Genomic DNA, 10933 nt, shown 5'->3' with positions numbered 1-10933 from the left:
TTCCTAGGCTGAAGCATGGTATTACATTGAGTAAGAAAATAGAGAATTTCATACTAATTACCCCCTATATTTATTCCCATTCTCTCTCTCTCTCTCTCTCTCTCTCCTCTCTCTCTCTCTCTCTCTCTCTCTCTCTCTCTCTCTCTCACACACACACACACACACACACACACACACACACACAATCTACTGTCTGTATTTCCTATCTCTTTAGTTATTAACCTTATCTTCTTGTACTTTTTATTGAATGAGATTTATGCTAGAGTAGTATTTTTACCCCCAAATCAATGAATATATACTATTTTTATTTTTTTCACACTTACAATAGAATCTGTCAGAATACTTTTCTCAGAGTTTCAGTTACAGGGATGTTTTCTGCACATTTCAATCCCTCATTCACTGATCCAGCATCCAGATAACTGAGCAATCTCAGCAGGTAAACCACATTTCAGCATATTTACTTATTTTGCTTAGGGAATCCTCTAAATGAAGTACAAGATTCTGATATCTAATTTTCTGTTTATTCTGGCTGTTTGCCATCACCCCATGTGAAGCTTGGATATATTAAGATCTTTTCTATAATCACTTGAATTTCTGCATAATATACTTCTCATTAATGTTGAGCTGCCAAGGGCATTTGACTCTATAATCAGTTGATACACAAAGAAGAAAACTAATGTGAAATGTACCACAGTGCATGTGAGATCTGATTTTCCTTTCAAGTGAGAGACAATTGTAGTACAGTATTTAAGACATGGACTTGGGAGTCAAATTTTCAAGTTTTATCACTTATAACCTCCATGAGCATGGTCAGCTTAATCTCTCTGTGTCTTTAATTTCCTCGTCTGCAGAAAGAAATATAAAAGTCTTAGTATTTATGTAGGCTGTACAAGGAGAATGTCATGGAAGAACAGCAAACCACCCCTCTTTTTAACCATATACAGTGAGAGGGTGCCTCATATCAGTTACTATTTTAGTGTTTTATAAATAAAATAAACAATCCTATGGGATAGTTTTAATTAAACATTTAAACAAATTATTTACATTTTCTACATATTAGATAATATTGAAAAATAACAAAATGCTAGTCCTAATACAATAATGATTCAAGCCTCAGAGTTAGTGCCAAATGAAAGTGGGCAGAGGGGCTATTCCATGTAGTCAAGCAAGCACCCAGATGCCTTTATGTAGACAGAGTTTCTTGATATTGGAATGATTGACATTATAGGCTGGATAAACCTGTACTGGGGGAAGCTGTCCTGTGCATTATAGGATCTTTGTGATCATCCCAAACTTCCCCAACTGGAGTTCAGTAGTATCACACCAGTTTTGACAAAAGTTTCTCCAGATGTTGCTAAGTGTTCCTTGGTATGGAGATAACTACCACTCATGTACCATTAATCACACTTATTCTCTTCAAGAAAACTAAAATACTTATTTTACTTAATATCTTTGATTCTTTTTCTTATTTCATTGCATTTTAAAGCTTTTCTAGTTATTTGCAAGTTATTTGGTTTCGTCAGACCATTCCCACAGTCTAATCTCTTATGATGCATGAGTTTCAATTTTTTAGAAAACAATTCAAGAAAACAAAGGCATTTCATAATAGGAAATTATCACACACACACAAACTGTTAGAAAATTATAGATGGAGTGGTTGAGATGGTAAATTTTGCAGAGTCATCAAACTTTCACAATTCAGACTTTAATTAAAAATATACCAAAATTAAGTAGAACTGAAGTATAAATACTAGTACTTACAAAGGTTGTCATTGATATCATTGACTTAGAAATAATAAAAGGAAGATTTCATGGATATGATGTGTCATGATTGAAAGAAAATCAAAGAATGGCTAAACAAAAATTCAGTTGCTAAAAATCAATAATCAAAGGTGACAGAGAAAGCTCAATCTAAAGCAATACCTGATACATAAATATGGTAAGCCAGGAATGGATGTATTCAGAGTCCATTTTTAGGAGAAAGAAAAAAGTATTCAAATGAAAGAAACATGCTGAGAGATGGCATTTCCATTTTAACTATGGAAATGATTCCCCAGAAGAGGAATGAACAGGAATAAATGTATTCACTTACCATTTTTTTAAAATAAAAGACAGTGATAGATTTGTGGGCAGTTTATTAGGAGTGGTTCTCTCATACCATATATAGTGAAAGACAGTTTTATTCTTATAAATATATTTTTCCACAAATATTTTATAAAATATGCAAAATTATTAAAACTGAAATAAAGTCATTCAAAGTACAGCCTCCTTTCTGTTGTTTATTCAAAAGAAATAAAGTTATTGTCATATTGTAATGTTTTGAAGGCCTTTTCTAGTTTCTGAATGGATAATCTTGTATACCATCAGTGATATTTTGGATTGACACTGGTTTGTAGACTGGACGATTTTATAAAAATATTAGTTTTGGTAATATTTATTTGCCCAGAGTCTGGTTCACAGCATTTGGCTAGGTTATATTTAATATTTACAACATGAAGTTATTTCTGAACTCTTAAAGGAATATTTTTATTGAAAAATCCAGATGGACCAACTAAAATTTTAGCAAAGCAATTTCTCCTAATAGAAACTAAAAGCCGATAAAACTAAGACATTTAATAATCAAAGTCACTGGACCGGGAATTATAGGAAAACTTGGAAAGCAATGCCTCCTTGACCTATTCATTTTAGAATACCAAAATTTTTTCACACATTTTCACTTCAAATTACAGTAATATTATAATCTAGTCAAATAGCTATCAGTGAAAGTGAATTTTAAATTCTTAAATATGTGTTAGGATTGAATGAAAGGACACCGCTATACACTTTGAATATGTTAAAGTACAATAAGACAACGGAACAGACAACCCTAAAGAAAGACTTCATCAACTTCAATGAAAAGAATAATTTCTTTCTTTTTTTTTTAAAGGAATATAAAAATATTTATTGACCATTGTTCACCAGTAGTTGCAATAAAGTAAACAATATACAGTTGGGTAACATTCTGATTACTACAGTTATTTTCCTGGCTTGTACCAGTAATTCAAATACTGAAAAGATTGAGTCTACATGTAAGGAATGAATTGGGGTAAAGAACAAAACATACAAGTCAATAATTTAGACTATAAAAATTTCTTCACCCATTTATGTGGGCAGGTTATAAATTGCCAACATCTCTAGCCATCTGATTGGGTTCTGTGAGTCAAATCTTAAGACATTTCATGAATTATGACCTTTTAGTACACCGATTTCAACTTTTAAAAAAGGAATGGCTAACTAGAGGAACCCTTAAAATGTCCACTTAAGTCTTGCTAATTAACACAAACTAGGATTTGTCTAGTTTAATTGTTTGGGTGCAGAAGTTGTTGATAGTGATAGTATTTTACCTTTCAGGAAGTTTGTAAATAAAACTGTTGTATTTATGTGACTATAGATGTAGATTTAATGTGGCTGCTTGTAATTATCCAATTTAAACTGTCCAATTAACTACAGAATCATTTATTTAATCTGAAGGGTTATTGTTTCATGAAAAATTTCAATTTAACTTGAAGTGACTTATAGGTTTCAGAGAATGATGATTTCTCAGGAACATGGGTTTTCCACCCATGGTTTTTGTTTTGGTGAATGTTTAAAAAACAAAAACCATGATGCAAGTGTTTTAGGTACACATGCACCCACACGCTCAAACAAAACCCCCCAGAATGGTCTTTGCTATATGAGTTAAAAACAAGTCTGAGTAATGACTATGGAAAATTTCCCCAACTTTTAGAAAAACAGGGGGAAATATACCATTATGCTCTCTTCTGATAAAGGAAGCAGCTACAGAAATCTTGTATTTGTTCCAAGTAACCAGTGCTACTGATGTAAAACAAAAAAATAAAACCCAACAACTCCCCCAATACTACTTTCAAAAACCAACATATCAATTGCTTTTCATTAGAACATAGTTATTTTTCACACTACTAAATCAAAAACCAAGAGATTCCATATATACATATATATGTGTGTATGTATATATGTGTGTGTGTGTGTGTGTGTGTGTGTGTATGTGTGAACAACCCACATACACACACACACACACACACACACAGACCCGGACAAGATTGCCAAGTTAGTCTCTCTTCATAAAAAGCAATTACAATTGGAGGACACTTCATATTTGCATCTTTTGCCAGCACCAAGCCTGCCTCATCTGAATCTTTCCATTTCATGAGAAACAACAATTCTCCACTGCTGTCTGTGGTACCAATTATTCGTTCAGGATCGAGACCTCTGTCAAAGCCTCGTGGTTTGTCAGCAGCTACTCTTTTCTTCTTTGACTTAATATCATCACATTCACTGTCAGATAAAGATTTTCTTTTGGCGCCATCTTTTTCTTTACCAGCTTTTTGAGAATTAAGAAATGCTTCAATAAACTCTGGACAATCTAAATTTTCTTCACGTTCCCAGGTATTGTCAACATCTATAAATCCCTTCCACTTCAGGAAATATTCCACCTTTCCATTTACTACATGTCGGTTTTTTATTTTTTTTTTTCACCACAAATTCTTCAGGCTCTGCCTCAACATTTTTACTCTTTCCATTCTATTTCTTTCTCATTTTTTGCAATGTAGTTTTATTGGAGGACGCGGATCTGCCGTGTCTCCAGTTCTGTGGGCCTCAAACTGATTCACATCAGAGCAGGGAGGGGCAGGGGCTCTGCGCGCCGTGGGGGTGAGGGGTGTCGAAAAGAATCGTTTCTTGGAAACCAAAACCACCTCAATTCATCCGTGACAGAATAAACTGAACAATCCCCTTACTCTTAAAGAAATTGAATATGCAGTAAAAATATTTCAAAGCAAAAATTGCCTGGTGCATAAGAAATAACACAAACTTTAAGAAATCTCTTCCAGAAAATAGAAGATAAAATATTCGCCAACTCATTTATGAGACTAGCATTACTTATTGCAACATCAAGCAAACACTGTACAAGAAAAATCAATCCTATCAAAAAAGACCAAGCAGAAATTATTCTGGGAATCTAAGACTAATTCTATATATGAGAATCAATCAATACATTCTGCCATAATAATGATGTAAAGAAGAAAAAAATGCAATCATGTCAATTGTCACAGAAAAAAAAAATAATTGGCACATTCAACATCCATTCATGACAAAATTACCAGCAAACTAGGAAGAAAGCACAACTTTCTTAACCTGAAGAAAAGGGTGCAAAAATAATCTAAAGTTTGTATCATACTTAATGGTGAATATAGAAGATTCTGACCCTAAGACAGGGAACAAAACAAGGGTGTTGCTTTCTCCACTTTAATGTAGCTTTCATTGTTTTGGGAGGTGTAACCAGTACAATTATGGGAAGGAAAAGAACGAACATATGGATCAGAAAAAAAAAAAAAATCTGTACTTGCGCATGGAATGATTTCCTGTTGAAAAAAAATCTCCCAGAACCTTCAAATTCCTTGAAGTAAGACGTGAGTCTAGCAATGCAAAGACAACACATAAAAATTCAACACGCTTCTGTATATTAGCAATGAAAAACTACAAATGGAATCTAAGAAAAAATATAATTCGCAACAGTCCTAATAAAGAATTACTTAGGTGTGAATCTCATGAAACATGTATAAGATATATATAATGAAAACTGCAGTATTTGTAAGAATTTTTTAAAGACAAATAAACGAAGAGAGACTAATCATCATTTGAAAGACAATATAGTAAATGCATTAATTCTCCTCAAGCATATCTATGTATTCAACAAATTTCAGCCAAAATAGAAGCAGAATTGTTTATAGACATGGGAAACATGATTTGTATTTAAAAAATACTCAAAAGGATTTTTGAAGAAAAGAATAAAGTTGGAGAACTCACATTTATTATAAGGCTTCAGTAATCAAGATAGTGTGGTTTTAGTGATGTGAAAGACACATGGATTGATGCAGTAGAATATAAATTCCAAATACAAACTCACACAAAAAGTGCTAATCTTTTTTTGACAAATGTTCAAATATAATTGGATAGAAGAAAATGTTTTCAAGAAATTCCCATATGGTAAATTGGGCATCTACATGCAAGAAGCAAAAATACAATAGCCACGCATTGCCCTCTTTATAAAATATTAACTCAAAATTGTTCTGAATATAAGTGTAAAGCACAAAACTACAAAAGTTGTATAAGAAGACAGAAGACATCTGTATGATTCAGAATTAAGCAAAGAATGATCAGAGATGACACCAAAAAAATAATAATCCATAAAGAGTGATAAATTTGACTTCACTGGCATTTAAATTTTATATTTCACAAAAGACACATGTCAAGAGAATGAAAAATCTAAGCTACAGGCTGAAAGAAAAATACTATTAAATCATATGTCTGATGAAGAGCCCTTTTTCAGTATATTCATATATATATGTATGTGTACATATATACATATACATACATATCTGATCGATGTCAATTTTTAATATATAAATAAACATTTCAGCTATAAAGAACTATTAAAATTGAACAGTAAGAAAACAATAGAATTAAAAAGTTAGGCCACAAAGTGGAAAAGTTTAGAAAATAATAATATCTCAATAGTTATCAAAAATTGTAAACCATCCAGAAGTCCTTCAGTGGCTTAAGGGATAAATGAACTTGGCACAGCCATATGGCAGAATACTATTCAACAATAAATAGAATGAAAAATTGATACACCCAACCACTGGGGTGGATCTTGCTACATTTTTAATATACATCTCCTGCAAGTTGAAATTTAATTCTCATTTTGGTGATATCAAGAAGTGGGGCCTTTTGGAATGTCAGTCATAAGGGCTTTATCCTCATTAAAGGATTTGTACCTTATAAAAGGGCCAGAGGCTAATAGCTTATGCCCTTTTCTCCTTTCTGTACCCACTGCCATGTAGAAGCATAGCATTTTTCCTCTCCGGAAGATAAAGCAACAAGGTGCCATATCAGAAGCAGAGAACAGCCCTCACCAGAGGAGTCCTGGCAGAACCTTGAAGTTAAACTTCCCAGTCTCCAGAACCATGAAAATTGAATTTTTATCATTATAAATTATTCAGCCCCAGGTATTTTGTTACAGCAGTACTAAGGGACTAGTACTCAGGTCTCAAGTACATTTTACTGAATGAAATATACCAGTATGAAAAGGTTAGATTCAGTGTCTTTCCATCTCTAGGACACTTAATAACAAAAAAAAAGAAAAACAAAACACAAGTAATAGAAAACAGATGAGCCAGAAGTTTGGGAGAGATTATGAGTATGAAGGATTCTCACAAGATTCAATTTTTGAGTGATGGGAAAGTTCTAATTGTAATGGTGGTTGCACATATATACAAATATGCTAAAACTTATATCACCCATCTTTGCCAAAAAAAGAAACAAAAAGTTAATTTTGGTGAATGTTCCCATGAAAAAAATAAAATTTAATAATAACCCACTATTATTAAGATTGGTGTTTTACATAAAAGTCTAACTGGTATAAGGACTGAAATTGTGACAAAAGATGTTTAGTTTATCATACTATGAAATCATTGCATAGTTGAAATATGTGACTCCCAACATTATCTGACATTTTTAGATACAGTTCAATATTGAGAGTCTTGTGGAAGTCTTGAAAGGATAACAGCATATATAATTTTTGATGATTTTAGAACATTTTAAAGACACAGAAGAACTTTGAGGAAATATTTGCTATTTAAGGCCCAAAGATATATCATTTGTGAGCTTAGTGCACCCTGGGAAGTAACAACAAACCTTAAGTGTTATCCTGGGCAGTAATGAATAGACCTTAAATTCTTGTTTTAGATAATGCTAATGAATGTCATGGAGATAATTTGTTATTCAATTAACATCTTTTATTCACACTTTACCTAAAGCCATCTTATTGGATCAAAATCGATTACATCTTCAGAGGGACTCTAATGTTGGGGATTTAAAGTTCTGATCAGAAAATAGAATTTTGGTCAGGTTGACCTTTTGACCAAAATATGAAAGCACATTTCATATTTATTTTACATAATAAATACTGACCTTTTTGATAGCGAACAATCGAGCTCATCTAGACGCATCTTATTAAAAGGATCAGAATTTAACACAGCAGGATTTCACTTCCAAATTACATGCTGCCTGATTGCTAATTGGTCCCAAATGTTAGTCAGCAACTTTTTAAAATTGAAAACTCTATGCCAACTTTAAAAATAAAACGCAGTCAACAGTTTTAAAGCCCTTATTTTAGAACATTTTATTTAAAAAGTTTGGACTACATGCCAATTGAAAGCAATAAAAAGTTCCTATTGTTTTTAAGAAATATTATCTCATTACTGTTGTAAAATTAGCATGTGTTCATTAGTTTATTATAAAATCATTCAAATAGAAAACCACAGAGAAAAAAGAACTTCATCCAAGCAACCAACATGCTTACATGATAGTATATGCATATATCCATTTGGGATACTAAAAGGATTATACAAAGCACACCTCACAAAAAAAAAAAAAAAAAAACCCAGTTTAATCTAAGACTTGATTCAAGTGATCTTACCATACATATTAGCTTCCTGATTTTATCAGCTAGGCCCCTCATGAAATCTAGAAATACCAACAATAAAAATAGATAAGATACAAGTCAACAATATGAGTAATGACTCAGAAAATTTCAAAAAAGTTCTCTCAACCATTAAAAAGATAGCAAAGAAATACTACATACAAAATTACATTTTAAAATACTATAGCTTAGGAGGATTACATGTTTTGAAAAAAAAAATAACCATGGTACCAAAAATCTGCCAAGATGTAATAAAATGAATAGTCCCATAACTATTAAAGCAGTTGAATTTTTAATCAAAAAATTCCAGAAAACAAAATCTCCATGTCAAGATAATTTCAAAAGATAATTTTATAAAACATTTTAGGGAAGAAATTACCACTAATTTTATTCAACCTTTTCTAGACAATCAAAGAAGAGAGAATACTTTCCAACTCATTTTATGAGGCCAGTATTACCCTAACACCAAAATCTTTCATGAACTTAGAAATCTAACACCAAAATCTTTCATGAACTTAGAAACCCAAACCTTCCAACATTTTAGCAATTTAAATCCAATAATGTATAAAAACATTAATACACTTTAATCCATCAGGTCATTTATTTCAAGTATGCAAGGTTAGTTCTGTATTCAATAACAATCATGTATTTCACTGTTACAAGAAGGCAAAGTAAGTCAGGTGTGGTGGCACATGCCTGTAATCCTGGTGACTATCGAGGTTGAGACAATAGGATTGCAAATTAGGAAGCATCCTCATCAATTTACCAAGTCCTGGTCCCCGTCTCAAAATAAAAACTTCTTAGAAAAGGGGGATGTAGCTCAGAAGTAGCGTGCCCTTGGGTTCAAATTCCAGTACCAAAAATAAAGAAACAAATAAAGAACAGGGCCAACTAAAAGAAGTCACATGATCACATCAATTGAAGCAGAAAAGATATTTCACAAAATTCTACACCTATTTAAAAATTTTTATACGGGAATAGAGAGAAATAATATTGAAAGACAGAGTGCAATCCTCTAGGATCATAAACAGGTTAGGAATATCTTCTCTCATCAATCTTTTTACATGGTATTACCAATTCTACACATAATATGACATTAAGCAATAAAATGCATATAAATTTGAAGGAAGAATAAAAATATCTCTCAGTAAATGATATGATTTTCTATATAGGAAATCCACAAATCTACAAAAACAAAAACCACTTAGCCACAAGAAGCGAATAAAATAAGGTCACAGGACAATGTGATGAATGTATTTGTAGATACTGTTAACAAATAAAATTTCTAGGGAAAATACATATTAGAAAATAATTGGGACCTAGAAGTTACCAAAGAATTGTTAGTCTTGATATCAAAAGAAGATCTGTGCTATAGCCTGGATCTTATGTTAGTCAACTTTTCATCGCTATAACCAAAATACCTAACAAAAACAACTTAGAGAAGTAAAGTTTATTTGGGGCTCACTCAGTCTATGGTCAGCTGACTCTGATGCTCTGGACCCAAGGGGAAGCTGAACATGATGGTAAAGGGCCCAGCAGGAGAAAGATGCTCAGTTCATAGTAACTGGGAAGCAGAGTGAGGAGCCAGGGACAAGATGTAATTCCCAAGGGCATTGCCCTGGTGACCTACTTCCTCCAGCCACACCCAACCTGCTTTCAGTTATCACCCAGTAATCCCATCAAAGTATTAATCCATCAAATGAATTAATACACTGATGAGGTTTCAGCTTTCATTATTGTCTAAAATCCCACTTCTGAACATTGCTGCCTTTGGGATCATGCTTTCAAAACATAAGTTTCTAATGGGACATTTCTAGATTCAAACCATAACAGATATAAAATGTCCCCTGTCTATATGTTAAAGTTTTTGTCCCTGGGCCTTGGAACTATTGGAAATGGTAGAACCTTTAAGAGGTGGGGCCTAGGGTTGGGATATAGCTCAGTGGTAGAGTGGTTCCCCAGTGTGTGCAAGGTTCTGGGTTCAATACCTAGTAACATACACATGCACACACACAAAAAGAGAGAGAGAGAGAGAGGAGAGAGAGAAGAAAAACATAAAAGGAGAGGCCTAGTGAAAGATCTTATGTCATTGGGGATGTAACCTTGCCTTTGAAGGGGATTATGGGACACCAATCTCTTCCTCTTTCTCTTCGCTTCTTAGCTACCATAAGGTAAGCAGTGCTACATGTCATGATATGCTACCTTGCCACTGGTCCAAAAGCAATGGAGCTAACCAACCTTGGATTGAAACCTCCCAAACTGTGAGTCATAAATCTTTTTTCTTTGAAAATTAATTATCTCATATTTTGTTAGAGTGAGAAGTTAGATTAATATAATTCATTAGTACAAAAATTGGAAATTAGAACTTATCTAAATTAAAAACTTGCTCTG

General features: G+C 32.9%; 1 pseudogene across 1 annotated transcript; it reads right to left on the bottom strand.

The window, feature by feature from the left end:
• Positions 1-810: 810 nt before the first annotated feature.
• Positions 811-8059, bottom strand: LOC306658904 (chromobox protein homolog 3-like; annotated as a pseudogene). Its single transcript has 3 exons — positions 8032-8059; positions 4091-4655; positions 811-845 (listed from the first exon to the last, which is right to left on the bottom strand). The product of its transcript is annotated as a chromobox protein homolog 3-like (transcript).
• Between the last annotated feature and the right edge of the window lie 2874 nt (positions 8060-10933).

This window comes from Sciurus vulgaris, assembly GCF_902686455.1.
Source record: "Sciurus vulgaris genome assembly, chromosome: 4".
Taxonomy (NCBI): Eukaryota; Metazoa; Chordata; class Mammalia; order Rodentia; family Sciuridae; genus Sciurus; species Sciurus vulgaris.
Note: the sequence above shows the minus strand (reverse complement) of the source record. Positions and strands in the feature narration are given on the sequence as shown.